This window comes from Chamaea fasciata, unplaced genomic scaffold (assembly GCF_029207755.1).
Source record: "Chamaea fasciata isolate MVZ Bird 193981 ecotype frontalis unplaced genomic scaffold, bChaFas1.0.hap1 SCAF_2, whole genome shotgun sequence".
Lineage (NCBI taxonomy): Eukaryota > Metazoa > Chordata > Aves > Passeriformes > Sylviidae > Chamaea > Chamaea fasciata.
The window spans coordinates 79936694-79958073 of record NW_027094087.1 but is presented as its reverse complement, the minus strand read 5'-3'; the positions used below and the strand labels follow the sequence as shown (position 1 = coordinate 79958073).

At 35.5% G+C, this 21380-nt stretch overlaps 1 long non-coding RNA gene across 1 annotated transcript in view; it reads right to left on the bottom strand.

The window, feature by feature from the left end:
• LOC136286032 (uncharacterized) overlaps nt 1-11848 on the bottom strand; it is a 60157-nt gene extending 48309 nt beyond the window's left edge. The window contains exon 1 of the long non-coding RNA XR_010719698.1: nt 11698-11848. This is a non-coding gene — a long non-coding RNA (uncharacterized lncRNA). The remainder of the gene's footprint in view (nt 1-11697) is intronic.
• Between the last annotated feature and the right edge of the window lie 9532 nt (nt 11849-21380).

Genomic DNA, 21380 nt, shown 5'->3' with positions numbered 1-21380 from the left:
TATAATGTGCAAAATATCACATTATCCTATTTCTGGATGTGTGATTACATACAGTAATAGCCTCCCTGAAACAGGTGCAAACTGGACAGAAAAAAATTTCTTCAGAAAATTAATTTCCTATATTTTTCCTGGAATACTGAAGACTTAAGAATCCAGCACCAAGCAGATTATTTTTTTGGCTGCTGTTCGATAAATAGAAACAGAAAATGAAAATTCAATTCACTGGTTTACGTGGGTATTCCTTTCTGTATGTTGCTGAGCAGCCTGATGGGCCATGGAGGAGATTAGATACATGACCAACAGAACTTGCAGAAGCAGCCAAGGGAACTAAGCAAATGAGACAGAGATGAGAAAGACCAAAGAAGTTAAAAGATTAGGTTGGGATATCAGAGTGACTTAATGAGAGAATCCTTAATAAAAGAAAAATAGCTTTCAGTTATTTTTAGAATGTGAAAATGTTCCTATACTTAGGTTAAAAAAAATGAAAATTTTGGAATGCATTTAATTATTTCACTTAAGTAACTATATAACAAGCTCAAGTATTTTGCTAAATAAAATAGTCCCCTACAGCCTAAACCAAAGCAGAAAATGCAGGGCCACTTATTTTTGTATTGCTCAAAATCTTATTTGTGGCACTTATGGTCTATGACAACTCATGATTTATGAGATAATTAATAGAATCCCATATTTCAGTACAAGACAGTACCCTTTACTAGATGATCATGAACTAAATAAGGAAGTAAATTCTGTCATATTATGTTGAGCTTCCTCTCAAAACTTCCTGTAAAGAAGCAAGAACTTGATATCATAACTATAATGTATATCCTTCCAAGGGAGTAGAGATAAAAACAAGTATCTTGGTTTGGCTCTAAGAAGAATATAGTAATTTCAAATAAATACAGAGGCTTCTGAATTAATACCTATTTTTATCCCAATATTTCTTTTCCTCCCATTAATTAATTTTCATTTATAGACTCAAGGAATTTTTGGAAGTGCCTTTGTACAACCACTCATTTCAGAAAATTGGCATCCCATCAGAACAGCCAGCAGCCATTGCTTTTATAAATATTTGCATGAACAATTAGTACAAAATTATTACTTACTGATCTCTCAATTTTATTATTCTATCCAGCTGATGAGTCAGTTTTTGGATCCCTTATTACTTTTAAATATTGCAAAATTCCAGAGGAAAACAAAACTAAAAGTTATTTTGATGAATTCTTGAGAATAGATGTTTGTCATTATGCTCCTTTCACGAACCTAACTTTTTAAAGACAGAACATTTGTCTACCTGTACACTGGTTACAGATTATCAAAAAGCCCCACATTTAGTGGTGTGTGTGTGGTTTTTTGGGGGTTTTTTGAGTTTTTTTTGGAGGAGGGAGTGTTTGTGGTTTGTTTTGTTTTGTTTTGTTTTGTGTTTTTTGGGTTTTGTTTTGTTTTGTTTTGTTTTTTCACCTGGACTGCAGCAAAACAGTCTTCAACAAAGACTTACCCTGAACTAACTTAATTCTCAGATTTTACCCTGCAAGACTGTGAAGGGTTGAAGAGACCAGATTTAGATGTCTAATTTTTAGATTTTTTTTTGTCTTCTAAATGCAGATGTGTGAGAGATGTTTATCTTTTTCCATTTATACATTCTTAGTAGAAGTTTTTACACAGTCAGTTTCAGAGCCTGGGAGATAGGCAGTGAATCTTGGAGAGCCCAGTACTCTGGTTTGTTGTAAATTCAGGAATGTAAAAGATGGAATTTATGACTAAAAATATTTTTGTAAGGCAGCCATATTCTAGCCTAACCCCTTAACTTTTCTTGCACAATGTAAAAAATAAATGTATATAATACTCATACTGTTTTATCAAACAAACCAAATTGAGATAGACCTCTGACCACTTTTATTGACACTGACCATTTTTGAGAATCTTCAGAACTCAGAGAAAGTTGCATGTTTTTCAGCTGTGGGAGGTGAGTAGACAGAAAACATGAATGTATTCCAAATTCAAAAATTCATGCCAGGTTCATCTCCTCTTACAATTTTAAAGGCTTTAATTTGTAAAGAAAGTATCTATTGCACCCTTTAGCACTTCACACTTGGTAATCCACGATCAAAATTAGAAATAGATTAGCAAGGTATAAATAATTCCAGACAAACAGGAATACTTTGTTTTGATAAAGTGATGAAACCAGTTGATGAGGGGAATGAAGTAGATGTGATATAGCTAGCTTTTATTAAAGCATTTGATATAGTGTCAAATGAAATCCTACTCACAAAATTAATTCAAATTGGCATGGACATGAACACTGTCACACAGAATGAAAACTTGCTGAAGGACTGCAAACAGTGCACTGATAAATGGCAATATATTCAACTGAATTTACAGCATGTAAATTAAATTCCGAGATAATACTAAATTCATTTGGGAGGTGTTATGAAAACCTCCAAGGGAAGAGATTAGTAATATGCACATAAAATATCAAAATGTTTCACAGTTCCATAAATTTTAAGATCAGCAGGAACTATAATGATCATCTAGTCTGACCTCCTGCATAACACAGATCACAGAATTTTAACAAGTGATGTCTATATAACTTCAGTATGAGTAAGGCTCTGTATCTGAAAAATAAATCTATTCTCAATTTTAAAACTTTAGAGAATTTTAGAGAATTCATCGTGACCCTAGCTACATTGTTTCAATGGTTAATTATCTTTACCAGTACTAAAAATAACTGCACCTTATGTGAGGTTCAGAACAGAGATGCTGCAACTGGATACAGTTAAGAATATATAACCTATAGCGAGGACATAAAATAGAAAAAAGCCTTGCAAAACACAATATGAAAACAGCATTTGGGATACTGAATTGTAACTGTAATTGGAATTTGGCCTTTCCACTGGTCACAATGCATCATGACAAGCTTTTTGAGCTGCAAAGATGAGTCATAGACCAAACATACGACCTCATTTGTGATGTGTAGTTTTGTGGCAGTACCTGAATGGAGATGTTGGTACTTTGGAATGAGCTACATCTACGTAGCGGTTTTAGATTAGACAGGACTGTACTTTGGAGGCAATATTTGTCTGATCCCCATTCTCTGATTTGCATAGCAGAGTAATATTAGAACACAAAAAAGGGGTTACTTTCACATAACTTTGGATGGGAAGATAGATGCAGTCTCAAGAGATTTGAGTCTGCAGAACAGTAATTCTGGAGTTATGCTTTAGAACAAATTCAGTGTGAGCATCAGGTCCTCAACATCTATGTTTTTGCTGTATGTGTTAATGCCTCTTTCTTCACTCCAACAGCTAATACAGACATTCCTATGGAAATATTGACTCTGGGCCACAGTTCCAAGAAAAAGATAAGTTTAGGAATTAAACAGTGATTCATTCACTTGAGTTTTATACACATAATTAGATTTTCATCTTCTAAAATAGGGGATATTGCCATGTGCAGCTACACACACCAACAACAGAGCAAGTATTATTTCAAATTATCAGTGATATAAGATTGTAAGTATTAAAGTTAAGAAGGTATGTTTTGTTTGAATGTCTGTATAGACTTTTTGGCAATGAAGTGTGATTACTTTGTAAAAATGATGGCTAAGGAAAGTGTGGCAGCCAAACCATATGAGGCACATAAAGCTCATCCAGACAAGAGACATTGTAGGAAGCAATATTTCAATGTCACAGAAACAGAGTGAATTACTAGTTGGAAGGGTTCTTTCCCTATCTGTGATTTCCTTGAGTACATTTGTTCATAATTAAGTATTAATCTATTTCAACAGTGGGTGATAGGAAGCTGTAATGCAGCAACATAAGACAGCAGCCAAGCACCACACAGCCACTCACCCAGTCCCCCAGCAGCAGGATCAGGGAGAGAATTGGAAAGGTAAAAGCAAGAGAACTTGTGGGTTGAGATTAAAACAGTTTAACAGGTAAGGCAAAAGCTGCACACATAAGCAAAACAAAACAAGGAATTAAATCATTGCTTCCCATGGGCAGGGTTCAGCCATCTCTAGGAGACCAGGACCCCATCACATGAAACTAATATTTTGGGACACAAACGCTATCACTCCAAATGTGGCCCCCGTTCTCCTTCTCCCCAGTTTATGTACTGAGCATGATGCCATAAGGTCTGGAAAATCCCTTTGGTCAGTTGAGGTCACCTCTCCTGAGTCTCCTCCAACCTCCCCTGTCCCCTCAGCCTCCTTTTCAGGGTGTCAATACAATAAGCAGAAAAGGCCTAGGCTCTGTGTAAGCTCTGCTCAAGAATAAAAATCCCTCCATATTGTCAACATTATTTCCAGCAAAAATCCAAAACACAACCCTATTCTGGTAAGGTACTTGGAAGGAAACTAACTTTATCTCAGCCAAAACAAATGAAATGGTTCCTTTTGTTTAGGTAATATTTGATAAAGTTTTTCAGTGCTTAAACTTAGGAAAAAACTAAGCACATTTAAACTCATTTTTACTTTAGTCTTTTTCCTGCTGCTCAGATATTTCTTAAGCTCAAAAAATACCTGGATATGTATTACACCTCATATCTACTAAAATATTTTTTGTGAGAAAGAACCGAAGTTTTCTAGAACACGTCTATAAATATATATTATAGGTTCCAACACAAGATAATAGAACATCAAATATGGCAAATAAATTCATGCATTTTGAATCTTTGTCAGTATAAACCATTTTCTTCTTAATTTTCTTCTGCTTCCCCCTTCTTCCTGGGGCTGACTGGAAGTCACCAATCAAGTATCAGTAAGAAGAGAAATAAAATTAAGTGAAATACAGAGGAGCGGTGGGAATAGAGTAACACACTAGTGAGAGTAGAAGAAAATAAGCCAGAACTGAATTGACAGGTAAAATTATACCATTCTTTTTAAAGAGTTAAAATAAAAATCTGATATTTTTCATGATCTGATAGATCAATTACAAGTAAAAGAAGTCTGGATCCGATTCATTTTACCTCATAAATATCTGGCCAACTTAGGGGTCTTTTTCAGACACTTGAAAGAAATACACATTTTCAAGGCACAGTTCACATAATGTTGAAGTCGAAGTCCAAAATCTGAAATGAACTGCTACTTAAAAATGCCCGTTTCTTTCACAGACTTCAAAAAAATTCAGCTTCTCTAGAGAAATTTACATTTTGCTGAATGAATTTCTCTTTTGTAGCAGCTAGATGAATGCAAGAAAACCAGCAAATAAGGAATTCCTCTTATTTTTGATGGTGCTCTAGAAGTAAATAACTGAAATATTACAGTTTAAAAATCTATGTTTTGCTATTGCTTCTTGGGTTCAAATTTTGCAAGAACTGTGAGAATTCCCACGTCTTTAAGCCAAGAAATTAAGATCAAAGAATTGGAACCCTGGTGACACTTTCTTTGGATAATACTACCTCTGTTTCCATTGATCTAATAATTTTTATTCTTGCTGAAGCAAGCTAGAATCCTTTAAAATGTTCATAAGGCATGTAAACAAACATGAACAATTAAGGAAAAAATTACCAAAAATACATCATTTTATGCTGTGACGTCCAATATTTCTTTTCATTTTCTTTCATAATCAGAAATGTTAGTATTAATGTGAAAACTTTAATTATATCTGTAATTTATTAATATTTGAAGTAGTAATATATTTTCCCACATTTTTTAAATATTAGTTGCTAGAGTCTGTTACATGCTTGACTTGATCAAAAAGTTCCTATAGATAAATATCATCTGAGAAAATCTTTAACTAAGGTGTTTAATGAAAATAAGTTCCTGCTTTTTACTGTGGAGTTTATTTTGTGAGCAAATATTTTATTTCAATGTGATATTTTAAAGGTGACATTTTATACATGAGGCATCTTACAGACTAATTTCTGAAATTCACAGTTAGAAGTTTTATAAACTTCAAGAATTCATCTTAGCTGACATTAATATGAACTGCTACCACTCTTGGTAGCAAGTTCCTGAAGTACTAAAGGTTGTATGTACACTGCTCTTAAAAATAAAATGCAAAAGATGTGGTGTGCTATCCATTCATTTTCTTAAAAGACAATGTTGCAATATATTTTTCTGTCACATTCTTTAAGAAAATTAAATATGCCTTGGTGAAACTCTGTTAGCTTCTTCAACCTATGTCTTACATACAAAGATCTCTCAATAGGATGTTAGGTGCAATACTGAGATATCTACACTTTGCATTTTTTTCTTGTTTTATCTAAGACAAGACATTTTTAGGATTTAATCTATTTTTACCTTCATGGTTTTGAAACAATATGTTTTAAAAAGGGGAGTGGGAACAGACATAATCAAAAATAATTTGTTAAAATAACTCAAGATGCATACATTATTTGAGAAGTAAGCCATATATATCTAATTTGTACCATTCTAGTTTGCAGATACCTATAAATGTACTTTTAAGAGTTTTGATGAAGCTGTAGATTTCTTCATACTAAACATTAAAATTTTGCCTTGCTAATAAACTATTAACTAACTTGCTCACAGTAAAGGTACTAAACCATAAAGTTTAGGAAAGGAGTTCTGTAGTAATGTTCTAGCTTTTTTCCTCAACTTTGTCATCTTTCATATTTGTATTTCCCCATGATAAAGACCATCATGCCAGGTTTCTCCCACCTGACAACCCAAATGTCTATTAGACCATTAATATTCCACTGACTTGCATAATGATGTCAATAACACAATTAGAGATTACTCATTTAAAGTGTCAACTATTTAATATCTTTTGTATTATGAAGACACTGATCTTTAACAAAAAATTAAGTAGGAATTTTTGGAGAAATGTGAGTCTAGGTTTTTTTATACATTTTGCTTCTCATGGAATAGATAAGTTGCTCAGAAGCAATGGTTTTTTACCTCTCAATTGGGTGCCAATATAAGCTAGTTTCTATTATGCCACATTTTCCTTTTTTGTGCTTCATATTTGTCCTGACTTCATCTCCAGAAGATCTTGCCTCAAAGGGATGGATGTCCTAAGAGAAAAGTTCAGCTTACCATTAACTAAAATGTCAAAAATTAGATGAAAGTGTTTAAAAAGCTTTCTGTACACTTGATATCTATAAGACAAACCGAAGCATGTCTTGGGCAAGCCCTGCTTTGTTCTCTCCCAGAATTCCTCTCTCATGTCTCTTGACAAGTCATGCTTGAGAGTGATTCAAATTACAGTGGCTGCTTCCTTTGAAACAATCAGGGACAGAAAGTTGTTCAGTAGAGTAAAGAATATTATCTAAAGAGTTATGAAAGTTCACATTATCCTACTTCTGCTGCTATGCTACATTAGCCTATTCTTCCTTTTGCGCAGCCAAATTTATTAGCACAGTAAGGTGAGGTGGAAAGAGTAACAGAGGCTGAAGGTGTAGAATACAGACTGCAGTTATATTTAAACTCTGGTCTGTGGTTGGGTAATCACAAATGTACAGCAATTGTGGAAGGATTCAGCATGACCCAGACTACAGTGAAGGTGAATTAATCAAAATTAAAATACTGTTGCAAGCACACCAGAGATCAGTGAGACTCAGATGATACATAGTTATTAGTATACAGTAATGTCACCATGACTCTGACATTATGCTCCTGTTAGTAAAGTGACATGACTCTCCTGACAATAAAAAATGATGAGTGTTTTAATTTTAACATTTTGCAACAATCATAGAAGAAAAAGGAAGGCATGAAATCTTATTTTTGTGCATTCTGTACTTGTGGATTTTAGGTCCTTATAATAAACTGAATTTCATGTGCAGATTCGAAATAAAGCTGTTTGTGTTTCCTTGGGTTTTGTTACTTGTTCATAATAAGGTTATCTTATTTTTATTGGGGAAGACTGATATGTCTATAATGAAGTAAAAATAATAAGGGTGAATTTTTCACACCTAATGTTAAAAAGAGGATTTTTCTTTTTTTGTGTAACACAAATTATGGGTACTTCAATATTTATAGTATGTACACTTATTCCATGCTGCAAACAGCTAGAGGAGGAGCAATCCAAAGGTTCCAAATTTTGACAACTTAACTAATTCACTTAAGCCAAGGAGATAAAGGCATTTTTGTGCTTAACGTGCTCAACTGGGAATTCAAATTTCAGGTTCTGAAATTCAAATACTCATTCAAATATTGGTCAGAAGAGCAACAACAATGTGTGAGCAAGATACATTAATTTAGCAAAATCACAAAATAAAATGGCATGTTTAAAATCCCGTTCCTTTTTCTGTAATTAACTGCAGATTGCAATTTTGTGTGAAATGATTCTGTGAGACTACCTATCTATCTAGGATCACAGCTCTAAACCAAGCAATTACTTTGAGTATAGACGTCAGCTTATTAATTCTTTTCAAAGCAAATGTTTCCAGCTATATCTAACAAAACACCACTTTGGGCTGAGTGGGATGAAACTGATGCTGCGTGGATATCAGAGGAGAATAAATCAGGCAAAGTTGCAGTGACCTAGGAGAAGAACTAGTTCTACCAGTGTGAAAAATATTAGTGAAATTCATGGATAAAAGAGAGGGAGCAGTCAGGTGCCTGTTTCCACAAGTGAGTGTCATGGATTCCCAGAGTCCTAAAACCTGTGTGAAACTACAACGGTGTTAAACACAGAGATTTTGTTATGAAGAAAAACTGGAAAGCAGATCTTCCATCACAACAATATGTATTCAGGTTCCTTAGTGCCTGTTACTTTTTGTAACCCCCATGAATCCTGGATTCCTTCTAGTATAGTGTGACACATATCCCAAAGATGTGTCTATCCCAACAGATGCCAAATGATGAGAGTGGTGGTTAATGATAATCTCCACCTCCCATGTCCATTGATGTCAGTGGGAGGTGAGAATGTTCTCGTACCATAACATTTGAGGAACTAAATTATTAGATTGTAAGAAAAAAAAAATAGATCTTACCTGCTCTTTTGCAAAGACACTGTACTCTGAAATTCAGTCTAATATCTTGTATGTACCCTGCCCTGGGTATAATTACATTTGCCGTCTACCCTCAAGGATCTAAAACTAATTTTGAAAAATTGTTTGATCCACAGGTTCTGAATGGCAGGTCTTTACCAACAATAACACATTTGGAGAATTATATGAGGGTGTTAAATGAAACCAGTTTTTGCAGCTTTAATTTAAGTAATTTTTGTTTTCATTTTCTCTTTAAATTAATTGTGTGTTAATTATCATTGTAAAGAAAAAAAAAAGAAATATTCCCCCCCCCCCTTTTTTTTTTTCTGTGTTCTTCAGCTCACTTTAATACATCAGTCCAAAGAGAATAATTCTAGTTAATTTAATGAATATTCTGAAAGGGATTGATTTATCTACATGAACCACACACATAGCTAAAACTCCTTCTGTGACAGACTTTGAACTTATATTGTTTTTGCTTTGGTCTTTAGGAACACAAGCACATACACACACACACACGCTCTCAAATATTTCACACAATAAAAGAAAAGTTATAATGGAAACAAGGCAGCTCCTTGGAGAGTTGGTCATTGTAAGATCTAGTGGATTAAGAATACTCAATTCCCAGTTCTTTAGAGAACTATTTCTCAACCTAGTAGTGTTGCCTCCTGGAGAGGAGTGCGAGTAAATCCCCTAAATTTTTTTTTTTCTTCATTTTCTTTGTCTTCTGTTGAAACTTGGCAAAGGCTAAGTCATAAAGGCTCACTATGTGAAGAAAATGAGGAGGTAAGCAGGTTAAAAAGTAAACTTAGGCAATATGACAGACAGAGCTGGCTTTTATGTGCCTTGCAATTTGTAACATCAAACAGCGTTTTGATTTTATTTTTTCCCCATCACCCTCTGTTAAAACTCATGGACTGATTGTTGATTTTCTCTTCTTAGAATAGAAGTTAAATAAACAAGTTTAGAGTGCACTACTGTAAAATTAAATAGATATGTATCCTTATATAATTTACCATATATTTATACATAAAGGTATATTCATTTTTCTCAAATAAATATAACATCAGATAAGCACAGAATTAAGCCCTGCTATTTCAGCTGATAGTTTGTGTTCATATTAAAATGTCCATTGGAACAAATTCCTTCCATTTTCCACAGCCTGTGAGTGAGTTCATGCCTAAGAGAGTAAATTTTAATGCAGGAAAATATGGCACTGCAAAGATCTTCATAAGTATAGCTTAAAAGATTTCTGACTGATACACTGTGATATGGAATTTTGCTGCACACTGCTTTCTCTCATGGAACAACATGGCTTTCCACATAAACCACACATTGTTTGATCTTGTTCATGACAACAGGAAGATACATTAGAAGTAGAAAACTATTACCTGTCTTAAAAAATGTTGAACAATTAAAAAATATAAAGATATAAGTAAGGGATGTTATTTACCCTCAATAGTACCCCTGGGGTGAGGGTGGCATATGCTTGCACTGGTGAATGAACAGGTGAACAAACAGGTGAACAGAAACCCTAAAAAGACATGTTTGGTGCCAGATGTGCAAATACTTAAATTATAAATAAATGATTTAGTATTCACAGAAGCACGTGAAATTTCATATATTTAGTTAACATATGTGTATTTATCTCCTCTCTGTTTTACACTACAGTTTGGATTCCTGGCTGAAAATTCTAAATTAAGGACAACATAATAAGTAATGGGAATTCTATCTATGCATTCTATCTATGACTGCTATAATGTCTGTAACAGGCTCCCAGTTTATCAGAGTAGCATAGGAAGGACTAGGTTTCAAAGACATTTTCAAAAAAAAAATGCTTGAGATATTTTTATGTGAATATTCATTCTTTTCATTTCATGTCTTTTTCACATTTCCATTAAGGTTGGTAAGAACAGCTACAAATGCGATTCTTTCACAGGTGCAAACCTGTGTGGATGGAAACAAATTTTAAAATCTGCAATTTTCAGTCAAATAAAAGATATAACAAGCCTTGATTACTGCTTTTGCTGAACCACTTTCTTCTCCTTCCTGAATAGTTCTTGTATATATATATATTAACTTATTCATGCTTTGTCTAGTGAGAAAGCATCTAAAAATAGCAAACCTCAGAAATTTTGATTATTTCCTTAACAATTTGTGCATTTGTATTCATATGCATGCTTATTCTGAATACATGATCTTGGAAACAGAAGTTTCATGACCTAAGGGAGACAAAAGTTTATTTGTGACACTTCCTCTGATTGTATTTCAATTGATGTCAACACTACTCTAAGTTTTCATTTCACAAGCACTGTTGTAGTCACATTTGTATCCAAACACATCAGGATATGCTGAACCTTTGATTCCCCTCAGAAATAGTATCCTAAAGATAACAATGAAGGTGTTTTGTCTTTTTCTTTTAAACTAACTGTAATAAGTTGTTCCGGTCTCCCCTTCCTCTTGAAAAAAAGCTTCTCCCAGGTGGGGGATTTATGATCAGAAACAAAAAAATTCCCTTTTTGGTGACCTGCATAATGCATAAAACATAATGTCTCACAAAAAAACCCCAGAAAATCCCAATCTGAAAGATTAATAGTCAAGTTTTTGGGTGGGTAATAGATGGACATAGGGAGAGGCTAGTGAGTGAAACGAAGAGAAAGCTGTTTGCATACAACAAGGGAGGGGACAAATAACATTTTCTTCTAACTTGAGACAGAGAAACTTTTTTATATAAAATTATCAGAAGAATGTTCTAAAACTGGAAGAAATGTAGTTTCTTAAAATGGAATTTAAAAATTAAATTACCATTAAAATCGGCAAGACTTTCCAGCTCATCCCTGAGCAGCAATCAGCCCCTCCAGGTTTATATACTGCGTGTGATATGGAATATCCCCTTGTCCAGTTCAGTCATCCGTCCTCTGTATGTTCCTTCCTGGCATTTTGTACACCTGTTCAGTGTGTGAGCATGGGAAACTGAACAGTCCTTGACCGAAGATAAGCACTATTGAGCAACATCCTTGTGTTTTCAATATTATTCTCACACTAAATCCAAAACATAGCACTGAACCAGCTCCTAGGAAAAAAATTAACTCTATCCCAGCCAAAACCAGGACATATCCATCAGAACTTTCCTTGAAGAAAATAAGGATATTAATGCATTTAACGCTATTAATTAAGCTGTGATAGAATGTAGCTATAGAAAACAAAATTAATTTTGTTTTTTCATGTGTTTTCCATTCAACAGGAAAATAATGCTGCTGTTATTTATTAATAATGCCTCATGTGGGAGAATGTGCAAAGCTGATCATGCATATTAAGACAAGACTTCTTTTACAGAAAGTCATGTTAGGAGCATGATCTGGAGAGCAACCATAATGAAAACCAGCCAAATAATGTGCACTTTAGGCAGAACAGTATAATGAAAAGAAATCTTTAGGAAATAATTTGTGGAACTCTTTGATAGGTCTTGGAGTATTAAGAAGCTTTTGTAATAGATTAAATTTTTGGATCAGTAAGGCAGGTCACAATAAAAATCCATGCATAGGTGTATACATGCATATATAATCAGAAAACAGAAGAAAACACAGCCTTTCATGAATAACACCATGTACCAATTTAATGTGTGTTTCAAGGAGGATGAAAACAAGGTACTGTTCAAGCTAAAAGAAAATTTGCCTGCAGATTGCAATACCAAGTTGCCATTCAGCTGAGCCATTTTTGACCACAGCATGAAGCTGAGTTGGGGAGGGTTAAGGTTGGAAATCTGGGAAAGGTTTTTAACCCAGATGGTGGTTGAGCACTGGAACAGGTTCCCCAGGAACGTGATCACATCAACAAGCCTGGCAGAGTTCAAAAAGTATTTGAACAACATCCTCAGGCACAGGGTGGCACTCTTGGGGATGGTCCTGTGCAGGGCCAGGAGTTGAAGTCAATGATTCTTGTGGGTCCCTTCCAACTCAGCATATTCTATGATTCTACGATTTAAGTAGCTGTATAAAATATGTTTTGGCAGACAAGCATGCTTTTTTTACTATTATTTTTTCCTATTGTTTTAATAATTTTTCTTTGTCTTCCACCCTTGTCAGGCTGTTCATATTTTTCTGTATTCTTCATACTTTTATGAATAGAATAAATATATCCTCTTTCTTTTGTGTCACTGTATGCCACTTTCTAGTTGAACATATCTTTCAGATCTTTTTTTAAATTTATTTTCATATTTTTGCCTGTATTTTAACCATGTTTAGTCTATATTTCCTCACTCTAAAACTTTGCTAGCTTCATTATAATTTTTGCCAGGTTGATAGGTTTTTCAGCTATGGTTGCCTTCCCCATACTACAGATCTCAAAGGAAGTGAATTGCATTTCAATGGCAAGCACACTTGTATTTTCCCATAGTTTCCACAGCAGACAAGTACCCAAATTTGTACTTGCAGAGATGCATATACTTAAAATAAGCAAACAAATGTCTACAATTGGATATATGACAGCACAATTAACAGGCAATCATTCAGATTTTACTTTAGTTTTGTTCTAACAAGATCCAACGTCACAATGAAATTATACATCACTCTTCAAGTAAACACAGACTGTCTGCCAAATCTGCCTGCATAAAGATAATGCCTAGAACCTCATCTGTCATTTTTCAACATCCAATGGTTTTAGAATTTACATTGATAGTAGCAGCTGGTTTTTGTGAGAACTGTTTCAATTTGGGTTTTTTTTGACTGAGTTCTTCAAGCCCTCATAATGGACTCAAGATTCTTTCTGCAAAAAAAACAAGTGACTTTCTGTGACCAGGAAAAAGCTCCTGCCATAGGCAATCTATGACTCCCAGTGGTTCTGATTTATTTTGCTGATTCTTTTCATGTTTTTTGTTTGTTTAAATTTACACAAAAAATGAAAATCCTCCTTGACTGCATCAGTTCTCCAGTATTTCCACAAAATTCACTGACAAATAAACAAAATACACCAACAAACTACTTTAGAAATGTGCTGTCTTCTCTGAAGGAAATTAGGATGAGTAACAAAAAAGACAGATTTACACATGATTACCACTTTGTTCACAGATTCACAAAGCACAAACATTCCCCTCCTGCCCCCCAAAGGCCCTGTAAGTGAGCAAAAATGGAAAAATAGTATTTAGAGGCTGTTTATAAATGCTAACACAAACAATGGAGAAAAGAGATCATGTGTCTGAAACTCTGTGATCTATATCTGTTGCTTTTTTGAAAATTTCCTTTGTCAGCCATATGAGGTGCAGCTGAGGGAGCTGGGGTTGTTTAGCTTGGAGAAAATTAGGCTCAGGGGAGACCTTATCACTCTCTGGAACCACCTGAAAGGAGGCTGTAGCCAGGTAGGGGTCGGCCTCTTTTCCCAGGCAGCCAGTAACAGGACAAGAGGAAACAGCCTCAAGCTGAGATTCAGGATGGACATCAGGAATTTTTTTTACATGGGAAGGGTGGTTAGGCATTGGAACATGCTGCCCTGGGAGGTGGTGAAGTTACCATCCATGGAATTGTTCAAGAAATGATTGAATGTGGTGATCAGTCAGAGGCTGGACTCAATGATCTTGGAGGTGTTTTCCAACCTTAATGATTCTATATCATGTTTTCTGGCACAAACAGACTCTATTGTATTTCATTGTGGTCTTGAAATATGTTTGATGGAAATATAATCTTTAGAGAAAGCTTGTTCATAAATGCAAGGACTGATTTCTTTCTGACCTACAGTAACAGAACAAGGGATTTATTCAATTACATGCCTTTCCACTTCTAGTATTGTGATAGATTTTTTAACTTCCCAAGACAAAATATGTGCTGAAGTCCACAAATGAATGCATCCTGTCTTGTTTACAGCCCTTAAATGACTAGGAAAATGGTTTATAACACTAAGACTATAACTTTTCTATTTTAATAGTGGGCATTGTATGATTTTTGTGACTTTCACCTTAGCTGACAGATTGCAAGTGTGTCTGAGAATTTTAACACCTACTTATTTATTTAATTTATTTATATTGCTACTAAAAATAGATATTCTAGAGACTTATTTATTTGTTCAATCTTGCACTTTTCAGACTATTCACTGGAATGCTTTCATGTTATGTGTCTCTGTGTATATTTAAAACTGAAAATGTGGATAATTTTGAGTTTAAGTGCATAAAAAAGTCATAGCTTTTTATGTCTTAAAAGACAAAGCTTTTTTTAATGCTATGAGTATTTTTGGGTGCAAACATGAGACAGTCAAAAAACACTTGATTTTTTGAATCTGGACATTGATCACACTTGAGGGGAGTCCCTGTACTGTGTCAGGGTTAGAGTTATCACTTCTTAAAATATTATTCTGCAGTGTTGTTGAAAAGAAAATCATTTCTTTATTACATCGTTCAGCTGAAAAGGTGTCAGGAAATTCCAAATAAAGTTTTTCAGATTGTGAGAAAATAATCTAAGTTGCTAACTTACCAAAAGTTCATAAGGATGAATTGGTTTTTACCTCCCAATAACACCACCAAAAGTGGTGAAGTAGCCTCTGGCTGGCAATGAAAATTCTTAATTACCTCAGTGTCTGTGAGTTGCTTTGAGATAGAACACACTGTATTACTATCCAGTATCCAGCCTAGTTCTGTATTATGCGAGTTTATTGAGTAATAGCTCAGGGTCCTGATATAAAATATAATGTACACAACTGGATGATGGTTGAGCTCAGAAATCTTTCTATGTGTGTTTAAAAGTGAATAAAAATATACTAGAAGAAACTTCTGAAAGGTTCATATAGAAGACAGATTATTAGGTCTTTCACACAGTGTTTTATCATTGGAAGATAAGTTGCATTGGAGGTTAATTTTGCTGTCCATAGAAATGCAAGCTACTAGTAAAAATCTCACAGGAGAACCTACATTTTGCATAACATTTCAATATATTTTGCTCTTGCACTGCCATAACCATCAGTCTGCTGCCAGTATGTTTCTAATTATCTGGCATTTCAGCTATATGTTCATAAACTTATAGATGTAAGTGCTCTTTAAGGTGGTTTCCAGAGAGGTTATAGCCTCCAAGGTGTTAAGAAAATTTGCAGCTTGGGAGACAACAAAGATAAAAATAGAAGAAAGGAAAAGTTGAGTGTAAATGGAGGCAACAATGGGAATAGAAAAAATGTAAAATAAGAAAAAACTTATGGAAAGGAGAAAAGAAGAACCATGTAGACATGCACAAAAAGCAAAAGACTGCTTAGATTATACAGGAACAGAAAAACACAGTAAGCTGATGGTTAAAATGAAGTGAGAACAAGGGCAACACAAAAAAAATCAAAAAGGGAGGAGTGTGAAAGAAAATTGGTATGAGACTAAGTGGTAAGCAACAGGAGAGAAACAGGTTAAAGGTAAAAACTTGGAATACCAGAAGAGGACACAGACTAAAAACAAATTCAGAAGTCTTCTGGTAATTAATCCAAATTTTCAGAGAGGTTTTTAATCTTTTCTCCTCATTTCTTCTTGAACGTTTTAGAAAATCACCTTTGTGTTATTTTGTTCATATTTTAGGCTAATTAAAACTTTCTCATATTTACTTGGTAAACGGTTTCTAATGCTATGGCATTTTAGTTTCCTCTCAAATAGGTCATATTTTGTCAACCCTCTAACAAGTTTTGTTTACCACATCAGCACTGTACAAGAAAAGTAAAGCTGTTGATGGTAGAACTATTTCAATACCTTCTTACTGATTTAAATCCTGATATTTGAATAATAATTAAAGGGGAGGGGCGGGGTCAGGAGGCAAGAAATATAAGCAAAAGTATAGATCATCACAGATCAAGTCACTTTGCCAGTAAATAGAGTGGAGCAGGAGCACATAAACAGTGAGGACAAACAAGAGAACAGTTGCGTGACTATCACCAAATATACTGTTATTTAATTGACACAGTCTGTGAAAGCCTTGCCTGTGGATTTTTTGGAAGGGAGTTCTGTTTAATTTATGGTTTCAAAAAAAGAAGACGAAGACTGCTGTTTTGACAGGGTTTAGTGACCCCTTTATAACAGCTGTCCATACAATGCTCAAACACTGCTGGGTTGCTAACTTGAAAATAATGTCCTGAGACCACTTTGCGAGGGCTGAGCTCATTAGCTTGCCACAAAAGGAATCAGTATCGAATGTCTGAAAGCATTTCGCCTTAATCCATTTGCAACTGAAGGCAGAATCTCCTCACCATTGGTTGGAAACTGTAGAGATAAGTATTATTTCCTAAACCTCAGTCCAGTGCATGATAAATCCCCTTGACATCAGTGGGATTCAATTAAATTCACAAAAGTGTCACGACTCTTTTCTTTACTTGTTTGAGTAACTTACACATCAGTAAGAGAATGATAACTTTAAATCCATTCCAATCAGATATTATTTTTCTTCATACAGAGGAGATGGTCAGAGAGAACACAAGAAGGAAAAATCCTGAACTTGTTACTTTTTGGCACCAAGCACTTAGACTGATAATGGTAAGCAGTCTCAGTCTTTCACTGTATAATGTAAATGTACATGTCATCCAATTATTCTCTAGCCTAGTGATTAAGGAATTACCTTAAGCTCCTGCAGATGTGAGTTTGAAACTCCTCAGGCTCAATAGAATACTGAACACAGGCCTCCCACTTTTTTGGTGAGCACACTTTTCACACCATTTACATCCCTCCCTACATAATCTTTCACCGCCTCCCCAGTCTACTTTGTTTCTCATAAATGTCTAGCTTTACAGGAAATCTCCATCTCAAAACTGAAATGGCATCTAAAGAAATCCTCAATCTTTGGAAAAATGATGATTTAAAATACACTTTTACTTCTGTTTTCTAGGCAGCCCTCCTCCTTTGAATCGTCGTTTCCCAGCACCTCCTTCTCTAAGTATACCATAATTCTGGATGGAATTAATCTAAGTGGCTCTGCATCCCACTTTCAAAGGGATTCATGCTTTTGCCCATGAGATGAGTACCCAACCCCCTGCACACAGTCTTTTTCCCACTCAGTCTCTCTTTTTAGCAGCTGTTTTGATTACAGACTCAGAAGCATGATTCTTGCCCTTTCCAGTGAATCAGAAACTGTCTCAGCAAAGTAAACTTCACTGCCAGAGTCTGACCCCTAACAATTAGGTGGTACAGCTGTATTTGAGAGGGTAAAATTCCTTTTGCAAATCCACGATTTATGCCTGAAAAGATTCAGGATCAGAAATTATACTTCCTGCAAACATACAAACATTTCCCAGAATAAATGTAACTGCATTCAACTACCATACTTCCAGCTTTATGAAACTGGCCAAAAGCCAGGTTTCTTTCGAGATCATAATTGTGTTCTATGTATTTGTTTCACTAGTTTCTAAATGCTTTTTAGTTAAACTCTGCCTCTTCTACTCTCCAGCACTTAAAATATTATCTTTCTCCATAGCCTCTTCAGTCCTGTCCATCTTCAGTATCTCAAACTCTGTGCCTTTATCCTTAGGCTCGTTTTTTCCCTTTTCTCATTCTGTTTTGGTATTGACACTTCAGTCCCCTTCCAGGAATTTATAGCCTTTGGCTGCTCTTCTAAGTCTTGCTCATCTCCCCATGGAGAAAAAGAGTAGGATGGGGCTTAAACTCAGTAGCTAGCAGTCAAAGGAGTATAGATACTGCATATCTTTCGTTTAGCTGATGGCTGGGGAGAAAAAGTCAGAGATATCTGTTGAGAGGTGTATAGGCAGAAAGAATATCTGCTCAAAAGCTTGACATAAAGCTTCTGAATATATTTTCTTTGCAGACTTCCTAGGGTGTGCTAGAAAACAAGGGAGTCAGTTTAAAGGCAAACCTCTCTCTCTCTCACATCATTTGGATGGGCACAGGGAATCTACTGCCAGTTATTAGCACTTACTCAGCAGCACTAGAAAGTTTTAAGAAAGAGGATAGTTGATGGGATTAGGCTTCAACTTTGCTTCTCTGGGAACATTAAAATCAGAAAACTCTAAGTAAAAGTGATTACCTTAGATGTTTCTAAGAAAATATTCAACAGCGTACATGCACCATGTTCATGGAACCTGTATTACTGACATGTCCTACCACTTCTGTGTCACAACACAAAGGATGTTTCTTAACCTGAGCAAAGCTATGTCTCCAGGTTTTGTCTGAGAAAGGAAATACCTTTTTTTTCAGGACTTTATGCATTTAAACTGATCCAAAATAATTTCAGTCACAGTTTCTACTTAGGACAATTTTAGTCTTTTCTGATCAGTATGTCAACTACTATTCACTGAAGTTTTTTGTAAGGGACTCTACAACTATTGATTCAAAACCTGACATTTTTGAGCTTTTATGCACCGATTTCCAGAGTACAAAGCAAAAGTCTTCAAGCTAGCAATCTGAGCAGATTTTCATTCATTTAATTTCAAGAAGATAAATATATGAAGACAAAAATATGTCAATAATATATGCTAATAAAAACAAGGAAAAAAAATCAGGTTTTTTTTTCTTTCCCAAGATGATAACTGATTCTCTGAATTTGCTGCAGTTATCAACCTTGCTAAGAGCCAGCTTCTCTGCTACTTGCATAATTAAACTTGTTATATTTTGACCGTTCCCACAAAGTTTAAGACAACATACAGACTATTGTTAGAGGTGTCTGTAGGTGACCTAAGAAAGATATAAAACTGTCTACTTTGGGGGACTTTTTGCCACTTTTCTTAGCTAAAAATTAATATTGTCCAATTGTAGAAAATCAGAAATAATTTTCTAAAACAGAAAAAAATCTCTTTCCTTTTAGTAGTTTTTGAACAGATGTATTTTTGTTTGTTTGTCTTCATATTTTCCTCCATCTCTTTCTACTTCACTTAAAAATATAAATGTCTAGATTTTGGAATATTTTTTAATGAGTTTTTCAATTAACTTTATACCCTTTTTCTGTCACTTATTTTTTATACAATCATTTAAAGGATCAATATAATAAATAATATGTACATATACATAACAATATGTTGGGTTTGCATGGCAAGCCCTAGGTTTCAGGGGGGCTATGGGTTGGCTTCCATGACAAGCTGCTAGAGGCTTCCTCCGTGTCTGATGGAGCCCACAGCAGCTGGCTCCAAGACCTGCTGCTGCCCAAAACAAGGGGGTAAAAGACATGTGCAAAGGCAGCCAGATAGGGGAGTCAGGATATGTGAAACAGTTCTGCAGAATAAGGTCAGTAGATGAGGAGGTGCTTCCAGTCCCAGAGCAGATTCCCCTGCAGTCTGTGGTGAGGGCTGTGATGAATCAGGCTGTTCCCTTGCAGCCCATAAAGGTACATGGTGGGGCAAGGATCCACCTGCAGCCCATGGAGGACCCCATGCTGCAGCCCAAAAGAGGTTGTGAGCCTTGCGAAACTCACACTGGTACAGCTCCTGGCAGGACCTATAGACTATGGAGAAAGAAGTCCATGTTAGAGTAGGTTTTGCTGGCAGGACTTGTGACCTTTCAGGAGACCCACACAAGAGCAGCCCTTCCTGAAGGATTGCACCCTTTGAAAGGAATCCATACTGGACCAGTTTGACAAGAAGTGCATCCTATGAGAAGGATGTTGGAGAAGTTTGTAGAGGACTGTCTCCTATGCTGGATCAGAGGAAGAATGCCAGGAGTCTCATGTCCCTGAGGAGGGAGAAGTGAAAGAGACAACAGGTGAGGAACTGACCAACACTCCCCATCACCCTGCACTGCTGAGGGGGAGGTAGAGAAAGAAGAAGTCAGGGGAAGGTGTTTCAACATTAAGGTTTTATTTCTCATTTTGTTCTGATTTAGCTGGTAATAAATTAAACTGATTTCCCTGTGTCGAATCTGTTTTGCTTGTGAGGGTAACTGGTGAGTGATCTCTTCCTGTACTTATTTCAAGCCATGAGCATTTTGTTACATTTTCTCTCCACAGCTAGCTGAATAGGGGAGTGACAGAGCAGCTTTGAAGGGCACCTGGCATCTAGCCATGGTCAACCACCATAAATAATTATTGTATATAAACAATGTTATAATCTGGTCATACATTGGATTTCACAACATCAAAATACCTTAAACAATACCAAAATGCAGTAGGCTCCATTGCCTGAGAACACAGATTCAAGTTCCATGCAGTGTTTAAAAATTATACTGGAAGACTGTATAGTGATTTGCTAGAATTCTGTGTGTTGGTTCTTTTTGAGTCAAACATTACATTCAAAGAAGCTTTTTGAAGTTGCTGTTAGGAAGGTGATTACACACCACTGACATCCTGTAGGAGTAATATTTCTCAGCTCCCGTGGCCACAAGCTCATTGGGATCATATGATGGAAACAGGATCTGTTTGCTCAGCCCACAGCATTCCAGGATTACACAAGAGGAACTCTGAATGAAAACAGGGAAAAACATTTAACTAGCTCAGAGGCAAATGTGATGGATGAAAGGTAACTATCCATTCTGCAGAAAGGGACCATGCTTCAGAATGAAGTTGGGTTAATCTGAGATTTTATGCAAGATGAACAGTTGAGGCAAT